Consider the following 19,445-nt stretch of genomic DNA (forward strand, 5'->3'; position numbering starts at 1 on the left):
AATTGCAGAGTAATCTAAACCCATGCCTGTTTGAGCAATTGAATGATAATAATAATAATGAGGATTGTGGCTAAACTGTATTATTACTTGTTGTGGCATAGTTCTAAATCAAAAATTATCCTATTCATGTGAAAAATGCTAATATGAGTTGTCAGGACGTTATGGCATCCTGGCCGAGTCATCGAGTCACCCCTATCACCAATCTCATTCTTTTTAGATTAATTGTTCCACGAAATGATGATGTTAGAGCAGACATTTCTGAAATCCTGAAATTTCTGCAGTGTGTCCATGCATAACATGGGATATACTGAGACTCTGTTGTATTCATTGCATAGGATGCATTGAGACTGCTCTTTAGGTAGCATAGAATGCACTCAGACATCTGTTATTTCACATAGAATTCACTTAGGCTCTGCTGTACACATCATATAGGATAGACGGAGACTGCTGTAAACATCATATAAGATACACGGAGACTTTGCTTTATTCCTTGTATAAGATACACTGAAACTCTACTGTATACATCACATAGGATACACGGAGACTCTGCTGCATACATCACATAGGATACACGGAGACTCTGCTGCATACATCACATAGGATACAGTGTATTCTTTATACATCACTAAGGATACACTCAGACTGCTTTTTATATCACATTGAATTCACAGAGAATCTACTGTATACATCACATAAGATACACGGAGACCGCTGTATACATCGCATAGGATACATTCAAACTCTACTGTAGACGTCATATTGGATGCACCGAGATTGCTGTATACAGTGATTTGTGAAAGTATTCACGCCCTTGGCATTTTTCATGTTTTTCTACCTCACAACCTGGAATTTCACTTCTTTTGAGGGTTTGCATCAGTTCATATAAAGAACATGCCAACAACTGTGAGCATGTTGTTTTCAGTTTATTGTGAAGCAAACAAAAAAATAGGACAAAATAGCTGAAATCTTTAGTGTGATTAACTATTCCCCCCTAAAGTCAGAACTTTGCAGACTCTTTCTTTTGTGGTTTTAGATAAGTCTCTATGAGCTTTCCACATCTTACCAATGGGATTTTTGCCTATTCCTCAAGGTACAACTACTCCAGCTCCTTTAAGTTAGATGGTTTCCTCTGGTGAACAACAATCTTCAAGTTTGACTACCGATTCTCAATTGGATTAAGGTCTGGGCTTTTACCAGGCCACTCCAAAACATTTACACACTTGCTCTTAAATAAGGAGTGTTGATTTAGTAGTATGCCTTGTGTCATTGTCTTGTTGGAAGGTAAACATCTGTTCCAGTCGCAAATCACAGACTAAAACAGATTTTGCCCAAGAATGTCCCTGTATTTCGCACCATCTTTTTTCCCCTTGACTCAGACCATTTTCCTTGTCCCTACTGCTGAAAAACATTCCCACAGCATGATGCTGCCACCACCATTTTTCACTGTGGGGATGATGTTCTTGGGGTAAATGACTTGAGCTGTGCTGATTTGCTGCCAGACTTAGTGTTTACCTTGGTGGCCAAAAAGTTCAATTTCTCATCTGGCCACAGCACCTTCCTTGCATACATTTGTGGAGACTCCCACATGTATAGCCACATATCACATATGGTATATAGCAGCCTCAATGCATCCTAAGTGACATAGGAAACACTAAGACTGAAGTACAAATCTCACAGGATTAACTGAGACTGTCATATATATTACATATGTCATACCTAGTATGTGGCTGGCATCTATGTGGCATGTGTCTAGTGTGTGATATGTGTCTAAGTGACATGTATCTAGCAAATGACTGGCATCTATGTGGCATGTTGTCTGTGGGTTAGTGACTGCTCTAATGTGGTATGGGTCTGTTGCATGACTAGCATGTATCTGCCAAGAGTCTAATGTGACTGGTGTCTTTTTGATAGATGTTTAGTACATGACTGGCAACTATATGGCATGTGCCTAGTGGGTGAGTGGTGTCTTCGTGGTATGTGTCTAGTCCATGCCTAGCATCTATGTGACATGTGTCTCTCTCTATTTTTATTGCCATAAAAGAGAGAGGGTCCCAGAAACATTTCTTGCACAGGGGCCCCAATCTGTAAGTGTCCACCTCTGACGTATGTAGTATAATTTGAGTATTTAATAGTAATAATTATAATAGTATAATATTTCTTCCCACTCTTTAAAGACATACTGATAGGGAATTTAGATATTGAGCCCCAATGAGGACAGGGATGATGATGTCTGCAGAGTGCTGCAAAATATGGTGACAGTATATAAGTTACAAAAATAAATAAGAATAACGTATTTCTCATTGAGGCAGATAGTTGACTGAATACATGATATTTTATTACAACGAAGTGACAGATGGGCAGGTTTGGGCTTTTGGATGCGTGAATTGCTGTATGCAATTTATTGTGCACCCATAAATAGAGAAAATACAGCACAGCAAACCTGTTCCACTCAGACAATTTATTATGTCACAACAATGCAAGAAAATATCATGACTTCAGTCATCTGGAATACAGAAACAAAACTTCATAAGATATTTCTGTGCACAGTATCAAGCCAGGGAGCAATGAAGTCTGACAGTGAGGATTATGGCAAACATAAAAATAGCTACAACACGGTTATTAAAATAAGCATTAATCGGCAATATGGAGACGTGATGTTCTCAGGATCAGTCCGTATTACGAGTAATAGGAAATGGCAGATAAATGTTCCATGATGGATTAGCCAGTCACATAGAACATCTGCACACAAAAATTAGCCAAGTACAGACTAAGGACACTCTCACAGGTTGACGCTTGTATTAATATTAACCCTTTCACGAAAACCGACATGACCTGAGTGCACACCCTAATTGTATTTTGAGTTTTTGTGCTCAATTTTGGCACACTTTTTTTTTTCGACACTAACGTGCTCTCACCGTGGGTCTGCAGTGCTCTGTTCAGTACTGCTGCTGATCAGTGTCTGCGCAAAGGGACTTTTTTTTTTTTTGCTATAGGTAGAGTAGCATATGTCATAGTGTTATAGACGTCCGATTTCCTTGTAGAAAAATAGTAGTTAGTACAGAGCAGATTTAAAAATAAATAGGGAGGTAGTGCATTAGGGGAGCGGACGTCGTGGTGTAAGAGACGTCAATATTTCTTTTGCAGAAAAAATGTTATAGTTAATGCCAATTAGCTTAGTGCATTAAGGGAGCAGGAGTCACAGTGTTATTGATGTCAGGTTAAAATAAATAAATAATAGTTAGCGTCAAGTAACTTTTTAGCTAGCACATTAGAGGAGTGTATGTCCCAGTGTTAGTGACATAAATTTTTCTTTAGCAGTAAAAAAAGGAATAGTTAGCATCGAGTAACTTCATAGCTCGCGCATCAGGGGAGTGGATGTCGCAGTGTTCGTGACACTGTTTTTCCTTTGCAGAATAAAAGGTAGCGCCGAGTAGCTTTATAGGTAACGTATTAGTGTAGTGAACGTCACTGTAATTTAATGCAAACTTTTTTTTACTTCTATTGAGTTCTCCTTTTATTTTTTTCTTCTAAGTGTTTCTTCTAAATTTTTCCTCTTTTCTTTATTTTTTTCTCTACCTTTTGTCTACTTTCTTTGCTCTACTTTTTTTCTCTACTTTTTTATATGCCGTACTTTTTTTCTCAACTTTTTATAGTAAAATTAAGAACAACTTACCCAAACATCCCCACTGGTTAGAAGAATAAAGTAAAAATGGCCCATTAGTCAAGAAGACATTATTCAGCAGAGGACCCATACACTTTCCTTGCCTCCAACACAGATTCAGGCAGTGAGGAAGATGCCACACTCTTCAAGGTGTCCAAGGACTGAGGTAACTTCCTCAGTAATAGATCCCATATGGACTTCTCCTCCTCTCCCCCCCTTCCCTGGAAATTGTCAGTTTGTTATTCTGGATTTCACGGGCTTGTCAGGAATCCAATTTGACGTTACAGGCCTCACTGAAATTTACTTTTTCAAGCTCTTGTTCAGCAAGGAAATAATAAATTTTATGGTGGCCCAGACAAATTTGTATGTCCATCAATTTTTCACTCAAGATGCCACGTCATCGTGCACCAGATGGACCCCCTGTAAATGCAGCAGAAATTATGACATTTTGGGGCATTATGCTGCATATGGGCATTGTGAAAAAAACAGAGCTTTGGCAAAACTGGAGTGCTGATATACTCTTATTTACACTGGCATTCTGTATTGCTATGACAAGGACACAATTTGAAGCAATTCAAAACTTTTTGCGTTATAATAATAATTTGTAGTGTCATACCCCAGATGATCTCAACTTTGATTGGCTTTATAAAATTTATCCAGTAGTTGAAAACTTCAGCAGAAAATTTGCAGAGGTGTACAACCCCAAAATGACATCTGTATAGATGAATCTCTGGTTCATTTCAAAGGGAGGCTAAAATTTCGACAATACCAGTAAGAGGGCAAGGAAAGGAATTAAACCATACAAACTGTGCAAAAGTACCTCAGGGTACATCCACAGGTTTAGGGTTTACAAAGGGAGGGACAAACAGTTAAATCCCCCTGAATGCCCTCCCTCTCGAAATTGCGCGGGAATTAATGCCATGACTTCTGAAAAAGGATTATCACTTCTACTGTACAATGATAACTTTTACACCAGTATCCCACTCTTTAAGAACCTCTCTTCCAGAGGTACCGTTGCAAGCGGCACTGTACGAAAAAAATCAGAGAGGCCTCCTCAAGCCATTAATTGAGAAAGTTCGAGAGCAGAGCCCAATGCAGTGACAATATGTGGGTGGTCAAGTACAAGGACAAGAGGAATGTCCTTATTTTGATCACCATACCACAGCTCCCTTGTCACTGCATTTTATGCTTACTTGTGTTATCTTTGTCTAACACTTACATTTGATTGGTGATCTGAAACATTAAGTGTGATAAACATGCAAAAGAATAGGAAATCAGGAAGAGGCAAACACTTTTTCACACAACTGTATATTGGTGTGAGTAGGAATTTATCAGAATTTTTTGCATAGATTGAGCTCATTATTACATGGACTTCTTATAACTAAATTCATTGCATGTTATGCAATTCATTGTATATATATTATATTTTCATCATATGGTTTAACCCCTTAACGACCGCCGATACGCCTTTTAACGGTGGTAGTTAAGGGTACCTAATTAACGGCGCTGTTGAAAAAGTGTATAGTGCCCCTCAGAGTCAGATTTTCTCTGGGGGTAGCCGAGACCCCAGAGAACAAGAACTGGGTCGGTTTTTACCGACCCCCCTTTTGCGATCGCCGTTATTAAGCCGTGATTTTGCTTTCACTATCTCTCTCCTTTGATGTGATTGCACATCAGAGGAGAGAGAAATAGGGTCCCCGATCCCCCCTCCGGTAACCTCGGGCCCTCCTGCCTCCTCCGGTGGGCACCACCATCTTGGTCCAGGAAGAAAATGGTGGGCGCATGCGAAGTGCACCCGCCGAATCTGCCGGCCGGCAGATTCCATTCATTCATTCAATGTACATTTTGATCACTGTGATAAACCCTATCACAGTGATCAAAATAAAAAAAATTGAAAATAACCCCCCCTTTATCACCCCCTTAGGGAAATATAATGAAATAAAGAAAATATATTTATTTTCATTTTTCCATTAGGGTTAGGGTTAGAATTAGGGTTAGAATTAGGGTTGTAACTAGGGTTAGGGTTGGAATTAGGGTTAGGATTAGGATTAGGGATTAGGGTTAGGGTTGGGATTAGGGTTAGGGTTGCGATTAGGGGTATGTTGGGGTTAGGGTTGGAGCTAGATTTGAGGGGTTTCTACTATTTAGGTACATCAGGGGGTCTCCAAATGCGACATGGCGCCACCATTGATTCCAGCCAATTTTGCATTCAAAAAGCCAAATTATGCTCCCTCCTTTCAGACCCCAGACGTGTGCCCAATCACTGGTTTACCCTAACATATGGGGCATCAGCGTACTCAGGACAAATTGCACACCAACTTTGGGGGTCTAATTTCTCCTGTTATCCTTGGGAAAACAAAAAAATGTGTTATAAACTTCTGTGAAGCACTTGGGGGTTCAAAGTGCTCACCACACATAGATAAGCTCCTTGGGGGGGTCTAGTTTCCAAAATGGGGTCACTTGTAGGGGGTTTCTACTGTTTAGGCACATCAGGGGCTCTGCAAATGCTACATGACACCCGCAGAACATTCCATCAAAGTCTGCATTCCAAAATAGTGCTCCTTCCCTTCCGAGCTCTCCCATGCACCCAAACAATGGTTCCCCCCACATATAGGGTATCAGCGTACTCAGGACAAATTGCACAACAACTTCTGTGGTCCAGTTTCTCCTGTTACTCTTGTGAAAATAAAAAATAGTGGGCTAAAAAATCATTTTTGAGGAAAAAAATTGTTTTTATTTTCACGGCTCTGCATTATAAACGTCTGTGAAGCACTTGGGGTTCAAAGTGCTCATCACACATCTAGATAAGTTCCTTAAGTGGTCTAGTTTCCAAAATGGTGTCACTTGTGGGGGGGTTTCACTGTTTAGGCACATCAAGGGCTCTCCAAACGCGACATGGTGTCCAATCTCAATTCCAGCCAATTCTGCATTGAAAAAGTCAAAAGGTGCTCCTTCCCTTCTGAGCTCTGCCATACGCCCAAACAGTGGTTTACCCCCACATATGGGGTATGAACGTACTCAGGACAAATTGCACAACAACATTGGGGGTATAATTTCTCCTGTTACCCTTGTAAAAATAAAAATTTGAGGGCAAATGATAATTTTTGTGGAAAAAAATGATTTTTTATTTTCACGGCTCTACGTTATAAACTTCTGTGAAGCACTTGGAGATTCAAAGTGCTCACCGCACATCTAGATAAGTTCCTTAAGGGGTCTAGTTTCCAAAATGGGGTCACTTGTTGGGGGTTTCCATTGTTTAGGCACATCAGGGGCTCTCCAAATGCAACATGGTGTCCAATCTCAATTCGAGCCAATTCTGCATTGAAAAAGTCAAACGGCCCTCCTTCCCTTGCAAGCTCTGCCGTGCGCCCAAAACATGGTATACCCCCACATATGGGGTATCGGCGTATTCAGGAGAAATTGCACAACAAATTTTGTGGTTCATTTTCTCTTTTAACACTTGTGAAAATAAAAAAAATTGGTTCCAAAGTAAATTTTTTGCAAAAAAAAGTTAAATGTTAATATTAATATTATAAAAATTAATATTAATATATAATGTTAATATTTTCCTTCCACATTGCTTCAGTTCCTGTGAAGCACATAAAGGGTTAATAAACTTCTTGAATGTAGTTTTGAGCACCTAGAGGGGTCCAGTTTTTAGAATGGTGTCATTTTTGGTATTTTCTGTCATGTACACCCCTCAAAATGACTTTAAATATGATGCGGTCCCTAAAATGGTTTTGTAAATTTTGTTGTAAAAATGAGAAATCGCTGGTCAACTTTTAACCCTTATAACTTCCTAACAAAAAAAATTTTGCATCCGGAATTGTGCTGATGTAAAGTAGACATGTGGGAAATGTTATTTATTAAGAAATTTGTGTGACATATCTCTCTGATTTAAGGGCATAAAAATTTAAAGTTTGAAAATTGCAACATTTTCAAAATTTTTGCCATATTTCTGTTTATTCATAAATAAACACAAGTCATATAGAAGAAATTTTACCACTAACTTGAAGTAAAATATGTCACGAAAAAATAGTCTCAGAATCAGCAGGATCCGTAAAAGCGTTCCAGAGTTATAACCTCATAAAATAACAGTGGCCAGAATTGTAAAAATTGGCCTGGTCATTAAGCTGCAAAATGGCTCTGTGACTAAGAGGTTAAACCAATTAGCATAAATAGTCTCAGAATCAGCGGGATCTGTAAAAGCGTTCCAGAGTTATAACCTCATAAAATAACAGTGGCCAGAATTGTAAAAATTGGCCTGGTCATTAAGCTGCAAAATGGCTCTGTCACTAAGAGGTTAAGCCAATTAGCATAAACAGGGGTAGACAAATAGGGTGTCATATAGCCAGTATATGTCTGTGCAAAGTATGACGGCAAAAGACCATATAAAAGGACTATAAAACAGTTCCTCCATGCGCCCCTTGATAAAGCTGCCGTGAAACGCGTGTCGGGGTCCTCCTGCCCGCACCCTGAGGTAATACCTTCTTATCTTATACCTACCTTTTGCTTGGAAATATCTTTTAGGGTCTTTTGCCGCCATACTTTGCACAGACATATACTGGCTATATGACACCCTATTTGTCTATCCCTGTTTATGCTAATTGGCTTATTTACATTGCTGTATTCTTGGAAAATGCTTATTGAGGTTTGCTATTGGTTTGCTTTACACTAGTTCATGCCGACTATATGATGCCTTAATTTTCTCCATGTATATTTATGCACATCTGCACTTTTTTTCGAACTTATTTTTCTGAGAAATGCACCTGCATTTATTTAAATAAGTAACATGTCCTATGCACCAATACTTGTTTATTAGCATTTATTCAAGCATTCTCTGCATATATGCATTTTGGATATTTTTGTTCGTTTTACCTCTTGATGTGGTGATTTTTTGTAGTGTCCTCACTTTTAATAACCACATTGATATTTTTACATCTACTGTAACTCTTTTAATCATATCTCAATAAAGATTGTTATATTTTAGACATGGCTTCTTTTCGCTTTTCAGAGCACTAACTAAGCCTAAAGCAGGAAAGGGGAAATCTAAACTGCCCCAGAGCAGACCCCAAAGGAATAGATATCCCCCAAACATATATTGTCGGTAAGACAAGATGAAAACACAAACGCAGGAAAATAGACTGAGCAAATGATGGGGCCCACACTGACTAGACAGGATGGGAAAGGAAAGACACTGTCTGCAATCACGCAAAAATCCCTGCAAAAAGTCCAACACATCTGATGCACAAAAACACTGAAGTCGCACGACTTCGCCCCCACTATATCAGCACTCTGGTATATTCTGAAAGCAGAGCAAAAAGAGGCCAATCTAACGGGACAAAACAAACTGGCACAAGCAGTAACATATGGGCGGTGATTCAGCACATCCCCAGCTGGAGCTGACTGACCCGCACAAAGCTGAGATAAACCAAACCAGATCAAATGCAAACAGAACAGCAAATGAACCACTCAGCTGAACATGCAGGGACAGAACTGTAGACATCAGACCTCAGGAAGCACAGGAAGAAAATCACCAGCAGGGATAGAGGGAGTCAGCTGTCTTGAATCCCAATCTGAAACCCCAGATCTCCAATTGTCATCCTCATTATCAGGCGGCAAGCCTCTGTCAATCAGATCAGCTCCATTACCTCCAGTAACCACCAGAGGGATCCCAGAAAGAGAATTCGCAACCCCTCTGTCAATCTGACCAGCTCCACTACCTTCAGTAATAACCAGAGGGAGGCCAGAAAGCGAATTCACAACAGGGCATGTTTGGAGACACATGGCAGGATGAAAGATATGGGGGCAGGATTGGAGACACTGGGGGCAGGATTGCAGACACTGGGGGCATGATTGGAGACACAGGGTACAGAATGGAGATGCGGGGCATGATTGGAGACTTGGGGCAGAATGGAGATACAAGGCATGATTGGAGACACGGGGCAGAATGAAGATACGGGGCATGATTGGAGACACAGGGGGCAGAATGAAGATACAGGGCATGATTGGAGACACAGGGGGCAGAATGAAGATACGGGGCATGATTGGAGACACAGGGAGCAGGATGAAAGACATGGGGGCATGATTGGAAAAACTGGGGGCATGATTGGAGACACAGGGGGAAGAGTGGAGATACAGGGCATGATTGGAGATACGGCGCAGAATGGAGATACGGGGCATGATTGGAGATATAGGGGGCAGAATGGAGATATGGGGCATGATTGGAGATACAGGGCAGAATGTAGATATGGGGCATGATTGGAGACACAGGGGGCAGGATGAAAGACATGGGAGCATGATTGGAGAAACTGGGGGCATGATTGGAGACACAGGGGGCAGGATGAAAGACATGGGGGCAGGATTGGAGGCACTGGGGGCAGAATGGAGATACGGGACAGAATGGAGATACGGGGCATGATTGGAGACACAGGGGGCAGCATGAAAGACATGAGGCATGATTGGAGACACTGGGGGCATGATTGGAGACACAGTGGGCAGGATGAAAGACATGGGGGCAGGACTGGAGACACTGGGGGCAGCACTGGAGACACTGGGGGCAGGATTGGAGACAGATGGGGCAGGATTGGACACAGATGGGGCAGGATTGGAGACAGATCATGCAGGACCATGGGGCAGGATGGATGCGATGGAGACAGATGGGGCAGGATGGGGAGATCATATGGGGCAGAATCGATACTCATGAAGGCAGGATGAGAGAACATATGGCTGAAGCAAGGAATGAGACACACGGGGTTCAGGATGGGGGATATTATTACCACAGGGGCTAATTAAGGGATATTATTACTGCAGTGATGTATTTATTTTATTTTTTGAGTATACTGTTTTAAATGGGGGTGGTTCTGTTACTGTGTAGAGTGATACTATGTCACCTTTTTTTCTTCATGTGGTGTAATGTAGAAGTTGGGAAAAAATAAGTAATGTGTTCTGCAAGTGGAACTCTAGGTAACTGTGTTATTTCTTGCAGAGACAAGTCCTGGCTGGAAGTAGTGATTGCGGTCTGTGCTGGATGAAAGATGAAAAGCAAAGATGAAGCACTTCAACTAGAGACTTCACTGGTGAGTCAGTGTGTTACCTATACACTGACACTATACACTGTATAGTATATAAAGAGGTCCTGTGTATAATGTCACCAGTGACCACTGTATTACTTATACATTATATAAAGAGCTCCTGTATTTAATGTCATTGATCACTGTATTACCTGTACACAGACACGGCATACTAAGTATAGATCTCCTGTGTATAATGGCACTTATGGTGATAGTATTGTGTTTTTTATTACTGATCAGTATTGTAGCATGCATTCACTATGTGGTGGTAATATGTGGTCTGGACATGGTGTTGCAGTATTTGTCCCTTGTATGTGCTATTATTTGGTCACTTTGTGGTGGTAATATGTGGTCTGGTCATGGTGCGGTGGTATTTGTTCCTTATATGTTATATTATTCGGTCACGGTGGTGGTAATATGTGGTCTGGTCATGGTGTTGTGGTGTTTGTTCCTTGTATGTGATATTATTCGGTCACTGTGATGGTAATATTTGTTCTGGACACGATGTGGTGGTATTTGTTCCTTGTATCTGATATTATTGGTCATTTTAAAAATTTAAAAATAAATAAAAATATATCTAAACTGTATTGCGTATTTTAACAAATATTTAATAGGTTACAGTAGAGTAGAGCTCAGCCAAAAGTGTCTACCGTGTTATGGTGGCGGCTTAAAAAAATCTTTTGGCCAAAACAAGAGCTGCTGGCTATATGTGTGATCTCGTGATGGGAACTGTTAATGTATGACTGGTGAGAAGTGAAGTTTTTCCAAGAGAGAGCAGTGGGACTGTGTACAGTTCAATGGGTGGAGCCTTTGTGGAGTCTCAAGGGGGGCCCGAAAATTTTGCCAGTCTGGGGCCCCGAAATTCCTAGTGGCAGCCCTGGAGCTTAGAAGGATTCAGCTAGTCAGTTTTTAATCATGTGATGTTACAGACTTAATGGAAAAGGCAAAAATTAACTGGGTATAAGGAAAAAATGAGCAATTTTAAGTTCACAGTGTTATATAATATGATGATTTCAATATATTAAGAAGACAAGAACTTTGATAGGAGAGCTTCTTTAAATGAAAGATTAGATTTTTTCTAGGGATAATGGGCATGGTAAAATTCAAATTCTCAGCTTTGCTGAATTTTCTCGTTAACTTTTATTCATGGCAAATTGATTTGTCTCAAATTGATAGTACTGAAAAACCTTTATGACAAGTATTACACTCTGAGATCTTCTAAGAGAGCATACAACCCGGTTCAAGCTATTTGAAGCAAGCACCGCTTTAGTAAAGTCAAAGTGAATTCAACATTAAGGGTATGTTTCCACGTTGAGTATTTGCTGCGGATTGGACGCTGCGTACAGCCGCAGTGTCCACTCTGCAGCGTCCAGATGATACAGCATAGTGGAGGGGATTTTATGAAATCATATCTCCACTATGCATTCAAAGGCGCAGGTGGCAGACCCGCGTATACGCACATGTGGCATGTCTTTATAGACCGCAGTATGTCTATCTTGCGGAGACTCTCAGTCTCCCCAAAATAAATAACACAGTCTATGTATAGGAGGCGGTGATTCCGCATGTGTTCAATGAACACATGTGGAATTACCGCGCGTACAAAAGGGGGCAGCGCTTTGGGCGGAGCTGCATCCAAAGCGCTGCATATATGCCACATGGAAACATGCCCTTATAGGTATGGTTAAGTGGATCAAGAAACCATGACTAAATTCAGCCATGAAAAAAAAATTTGAACATTATTTAGGCAGCAATAACACTTCTATCATAAAATATCTTGCCCAATGCACAAAGACAATATGGCTGAGAAGAAGTAGTAGCTTTTAACAAACTATTGAAACATTTTCAGTACAGATATAGAAAACAATGGACAGGCATGGTATGTGGCAGTCTATTAGCAGTGACAGCAGCAGCATCAATAGCACAATATAGAACATGATGTACAAGCAGGATATGCCCAGCTATAAGGGGGCATCAGCACTGGAGGCAGGAGAGCGGTAAAGAACACAATAGACAGGCAGATATTAAAGACAATCTAACAATTTACATCAGTTATATGTGAATTAAAATCCTCACTGAGCATACTTGACAAATGGAAGGTTTTCTCCACTTATAATGAATAATCTGGTTTGCCTGGGCGTGGCAACATCATCTGTCGTAATGTACAACACAGGACACCTATGGAACACTGTGGTAGTTCTTGCCACTTGTCTAATATGCTGACAAGTAAATTGCAAGCTGAACAAAATAGTGCGCTCATGGTACAATGGGACACTTTTTGCCACTGATCCAATATGCTGACCCAAAAAGTCCATTGGATAAAGGCTCAGGTTATCCTCTGGAGAAAAAACAGAGTACAAGTACGACTGAACCTGGTTGATCAGTAGGTCCATAAATGTTTGCTGATGTACATCAAATTGGTGCAGCAGCTGAAAAAATATCTGGTCCATCATGTCATACTGTATATACTCTAATCACTGACACTGGTTTGGCTACTTGTAGCAATAGCATTGACACAAACAAGGGAGTGTTGACTCTGTGGGGAGCAGAGAGTGGTGTCCGGGTCAGATGTTTGCAAGCATCTGCTCAGCTGTAGAATTGCCTTGTAGAAAAAAATAGCTTTTATAGTGAGAGACTAAAAACATGATCATCCAACGGTCATCTCTTCATGCAATCAAGCATGTAGCTTGTCATGCTTGCCTGCAAGACTGAGGTACCATTTGATTCAATTTTCATAATCCCGCTGACAATTGGTGACCACATACAGTGTTGTCGTATTCATCATTTTCACAGTCAGTCACGTTTCCTTCCAGTGCGTAGGATAACTAAATATTCATGTCCATATCTATTTGCCATTTGTTTTCCTCCTTCTAGACTTCATGCTGCATGTGACATTGTCCCCGAGTGTCCCCAACAGCCGCAGGGTTGTGATGAACATGTAGAATTTGCTGTTTTTTCTCCTACCATTCTTGAATGCTTGTGTCTTTTCCAATATAATTATGAGAAGGATGATATTGTTGATGTGTAAGAAGATGAGCCAGAACACAGTCAGCTGTTCCCTGTACACTTTGGGGCCGGAACTATTGGGACTGTCACCACTGTTGCCAGGGGACGATCCTTCTGAGTGGGGAGGATCTTTGTACTGGACAGCAGGAGGCGTGGGGGAGATAAAAAGGGCTGAGCGCAGGGACAGGGAAGATTTGGTGGGAAGGCAACAGGAGAACAAGGAGAAGGTTGCGTGCCTCCCCACTGCTCCGACTGCTCTGACTGCTAACGCCTCATCCTTTGGTCCCCTGCGGATTGACTCACCAACAGACTGTGTCTTTGCCGAGTTTCCCCGGACATTCCCATACCTTTCAGATCCTTCCTGCCCCCAGTGAAAGATAGTTTTGCTCGCTCTGTTCCTAGTGAGGACATTAGAGGTTCGCATGTTGCCGTGGTCTGCGAATGAGGCCCAGTAAGTATAGTCAGAATGTGCCTGTAAGTACCCAACTCACATACTTGTAGATGCGTGACCACTTGCTCTCACCGACAATACTGGAGAATTCTAACAGTGTGTGCATGATGCAAAGATTTAGAAGTCTGCAGTCATATGCGGTCATAAATGTGGTGTGCATGCTGTAAAGATTCAGAAGTCTGCTGTCACATAGAGTACCAGTTTATTTAAGCTGACAAGACAGCCCTGTTGCTTTTGAGATTAGGGCAATGTCCATTGAGGAGCTTTTGGATGAAGTTTAGGATGAGAGGTGGATTGATCATGTAGATTAACAACTAGAAATACAATCAAAAGAAAAAGGAGGAGGAGAATGTGAACCCTACTCATATTGCTGGCAGTTTACGTTTAACATATGAGCAGTTGAGGCTGCTTCATGTGCTGTTGGAGACCTGTAGTTGCTTGTAAATTTGTGCTGGGACATCCATGTTTTTTTTAATCCTTCAGAGCCCACACAAAGCCTGCAAAAGATTGGTTGGCTATCAAAGTGGAAAAGAATTCCCACACCCAAGATGACTGTTAATGAGACTCACATCCCCCATGATCGCAGTCAGAGCTTTCATTGGCTTGTAGACTTCCACAAACAGCAGTGGCAGCATCACCTGGCCCTGAGCTTTCTGCAGAAGCTGATCTACCCTTGAAAAATCTTTTGGCTGGATGTTAGCTATGCACTTTATCACCAACCCATCACTCTCTTCCTCTGAAGTTATCACCTTTTCATCACCCATATCTGGCTCTCATGTCTTTTCCACCACACAATCATTATCATTACCCATGACTCAGCTGACAATTGTCTCAGTATGCAAAATGTTCTGAGCTTTCTGTCCTTCATACCTGAATTGTACCTCTAGATTTGCCTTGAGTCAGAATGCCATTAACACTTTGTCTTGGCTGCCACTGTCAGTGCTCCTACCACAACTAACAACACAATCACAGCTAAGCTCTTGTGTCATCTCATCCACCTCCTCTGCCCCATCTCCTTGAAGTTCAGACGCTGACCTATCTCATCCAAAAAATCAACTGGATGAAGTTGTTGTGAAATTGTGAAATATCTTAGAAGCTTAAGCTGTGATTGGGGACTAGGGGTCAGAGAAGACAGATGTCTCTGTTGGAACTGAAAGTTCAGAAACAAAGGATTATCTGTTAGGATGGTGGTGGAGGAGGAATATGAAGAACACTGACTCAAACTGATGATGTCACTGTGAGATGCGATATAATCCATAACTTCCTTGGCTTCCTTTCCCCTAATGAGCTTTCTGGATGTATGTGATGTGAGAGCTTCATGGTATTATGGGGAAACCTGCTCATTTGAGCATGAGGACATGGGATCCTTCTCTGGATGATGAAATCTTCTTCAATTTGGAAAATGGCAGGGCTCATTTCAGGCTATTGGCATTAGGCAAATAGCAAATTTTTAGAATTCAAAGTCCTAAAAAAAATTGACACAAATTCGATTTGCATCAAACCAATTATCACCTCTTTAAACCTATGGTGTTAAGCTGGCTATAGACATGTAATAGCTGCCTGGCAAATATTTGTTAGTTCATCAGATTTTTCTCACGATCCCGCCAAAATCAGTGAGCATTATTTTTTTTTTATGTTGTGTTCGCTGCTTTATTACATCAGAATTTGTAAAGGATGATCCCAAATACGGTAAGTCCCCAAACTAAATTTTAACAAAGTCTGATAGTATACTATCTAAATTCTTTATGTAATTAACCACATACAGTAGTAGGCTGTAAGCATATAACATTTAAAGGGAATCTGTCACCAGGGTTTTGCTGCCTCATCTGAGTGCAGCCTGATGTAATGGCAGATTACCTGATTCCAGCGATGTTGCTTGCTGTCATTTTGATAAAATTACTGTTTGATATACTACAGATATAGCCGTTCTCAGAATGCTGAGCTGTCTACCTTTGCACAGAAAGCTGCCAATCAGTGGTGAGGATGGGGTTATACAGAGCTCTTGAATATGGAGAACTACATGGACGTAAGTTTACTAGTTCTCTAATGATAATCTCCTGCTGATAAAACAGTGATTTTATAAAAACTAAACTAAGCCTCCCAGTAAGTGACATCACTGGAATTGGAGTCTATGCCTCTACATCATGCTGCTCTCAGATTACATAGCAAAACCCAGGTGACAGATTCCCTTTAACACTGCACTGCGAAATGTAAAATATAATAGACTGAATATATGAAGGATGCTTGTGTCTCTTTTTCATTTTGCGTTACGTACAGAATACCAATATGGTATATTAACTGTATTTTCAGCCTAGTTGATTATTTGACACGACATGAACACAATGACAAGTATAACTGTATACAGTAATAGCTTGCATCAATTTTTCCCATGTCTGGATGTTTTAAGAATCCCTGACATTATAAATGATAGGTGACTATGCTCTCCAAGGGGGGCCTGAGAAAAGATAGTACTGTGGGAGCAGGGTAAATTATTTTTCTTAGCTGGATAGAAATGCTACCAATCTTACAGTGCAATGATGTTAAAGTTTTGCTGGCTTAAGTCAGCCATATAGCCTAAGACCTTAAGGAAGTTGTAAGCCAATTACCTCTTACGGTCTTTCTATGTAAGAAAATATTTGGTCCTGCTGTTCTTTATCTTTATATTGTCTGACTGGTGTTGAAAAATAGTTTTTAGTCAATGCCCATTGCAGGATTAAATTAGTAAAATTATTTACACAATCAATTTCAGAAATGTAACAAAAAAAGTAGAAACTAAAGGCCCCGTCACACTAAGCGATATCGCTAGCAATATCGCTATAACGTCACTGGTTCTGTGACGCAGCAGCGATATCGCTAGCGATATCGCTATGTGTGATACTTACCTCCGACCGGTTCCTCCGCTGATTATTGCTGATCGCGCGAGAACGGCCTGGGCCGTTTCTCGTCGTCAGCTTCCTGCTGGGCTTCCTGTGGCGCCAACGAGCGATGCATGGATGCTGGCGGGAGGATGTCTTCATCGCTGCGTCTGACAGGTAAGTAGCAATAGCCGACTGCTGCTACATCGCTGGTGAGATCTGCCTGTGTGGCAGCTCACTAGCGACCACTTAGCAATGCACCAGCGATCCTGACCGGGTCGTATCGTTGTCGGGATCGCTGGTGCATTGCTAAGTGTGACAGTACCTTAAGTATATTTTTGAAACCTGTAGGTTCAATACATCTAAAAGAAAATGAAAGATTTAATATTTTAAGAACACAGTTCCCATGCACAGTAGGTATACACTGAACAGCTGTAGCATTATTACATCTCATTATAATGGCACCCGTGAACGGTGAAACATATTAGGAAGCAAGTAAACAAGGGATATATGTGTTCATGAAGTTCTTGAGTATTAAAAGTGTAAACTTAAAAATTTGAGCAACAAGCACAATATTTAAATGAAAAGATGACTGGGTGAGAATATTTTTAAAATGGTCATTTGGCACAAGAGATGATCGGAACAGGCAGTACTTAGTGCTAGAGATGAGCGGATTAGGGAAAATTAAAACTAGCACCATTGTAACCAACAAATTTGATTTGCAAAGAAGCTATTCTCCACGTATTTCATGTCCCTTATTATACCAGGAAATCTTTCAAAGCTCCTGAGCATAACAATTGTAAGATGTAAAAGTAAAAAAAATACTTAGACTGACCTCATCTCTCTGACCACTGCACTACTCACTATCACTTGTGATCATGCTAAGCTGGGACTTCCAGCGCTGATGATGCCTAAAAGGGTAACACAAACACGTAAAAGGTCATGTCATCATGCTAATGTCAGAGTTTGAGCCGAGTGTCATCTTAGTGTGATTCGATTCTCTCACATCCGAGAATCGGCGATCAGGTGAAGAGGAGAAGATGGAGAATTTAATTTCTCCATCTTCTTCATTGTCTGGGTCAGCAGATATCGGACTGCACTCGACTGACATGTAAGACTGGTTTCACACTTGCGTTTTTTTGCGCTGTTTTTTAGCGCAAAAACACGCATGCGTTTTTCCCCTATCTTTTACATGGGTGCGCATACACATGCGTTTGTACACGTTTGTATGCGCATGCGTTTTTTTGTAGTGTGCGCTCGGGCGCACAAAATGCATCCTCTTGCATTTTTTGTGCGTCCGACTTGCCCCCAAAAAACGCATGCGCGCGCAATGCGTTTTTTTACAGCAAAACACCCATTATAGTCTATTGGTGCGCACCAAAACCCGCAAAAAACACACACAAACGCATGATGCGTTTTTTTCATGCGTTTGTGTGCGCAAAAAACGCACTGCAAAAAAACGCAAGTGTGAAAATAGCCTAATACACGTACCCACAGGCTTGTATGGATGCACATTGTCCAATTATTGGATACCCTCGCAGCTTTCTATGATTTTTTTTTCTCATGCCAAATCGACATGAGAAAAAATAGCAGATTCACACTGCCCTATAGTATAACATTGGTCCAAGTGCTATCCGATAAAACATCACATAGCACTCAGCTGTATTTTACACTAGTGCGAGTGAGCCCTTAAGATTATACTGGGATGTGAAGTTTCACATTTTACAAACTGCATATCACAGTATGCACAAAAGTCTTATTGGAGGTCTACTTAGATGTTAAATTGTTATATAGGTTTAAAAAAAACACATTCTCTAAACTTAGCTTATTTAAAATGCTATTTGTTGTAAGAAAATCAAACAGCCCTTTTTTGCTGTTATAATATTTGCAATCACTACCTCTTCCACCTGACTGCTTTAACTGTAAAGAACTCTTTCCTATTTAGCTGCCCGAATTACCTTTCCACTACACACAATGAATGCCCCCTGGTCCTTTGTAAGGTCTTTAGAAGGAATAAGTCATGTGCCTGTCCTTTGTATTTACTACACATGTATTGATACATATAAATGAGATCTCCTTTAAGGTATCTTTTTTTCTAAGCTAAATAGGCCCAACTTTTCCAATCTCTCATCATAACAGAGACCTTCTATCCCATGTATTAATAAAGTTTCCCACTGTTACACACGTGGTTATGGATCCACTGTGTCACGGTTCAGGGAGAGCCTGGACGGGCCGTAACTAAGAGAGTACCTGACTCTTCGCTAAAGCCCTTATGGTGGGATTAGACTTGGCTCCAGATGAACACCAGGTGCTACTTTAAAACAGACGCTCAGAGCCATGGCAGCTGACCCCCATGTGGGACATGGAAGCAGGACCAACCAGTAACTGGCTAGTGGGATGGT

At 40.9% G+C, this 19,445-nt stretch overlaps 1 protein-coding gene across 1 annotated transcript in view; it reads right to left on the reverse strand.

Moving 5' to 3' along the window:
- Positions 1-19,445, reverse strand: part of LOC141047209 (neuronal acetylcholine receptor subunit alpha-7-like) — a 373,011-nt gene that overhangs the window by 25,865 nt on the left and 327,701 nt on the right. The gene's annotated exons all lie outside the window — the stretch shown is intronic.

Source organism: Dendrobates tinctorius, unplaced genomic scaffold, assembly GCF_039654945.1.
Source record: "Dendrobates tinctorius isolate UK_male_01 unplaced genomic scaffold, ASM3965494v1 ptg000011l, whole genome shotgun sequence".
In the NCBI taxonomy this organism is placed as follows: Eukaryota; Metazoa; Chordata; class Amphibia; order Anura; family Dendrobatidae; genus Dendrobates; species Dendrobates tinctorius.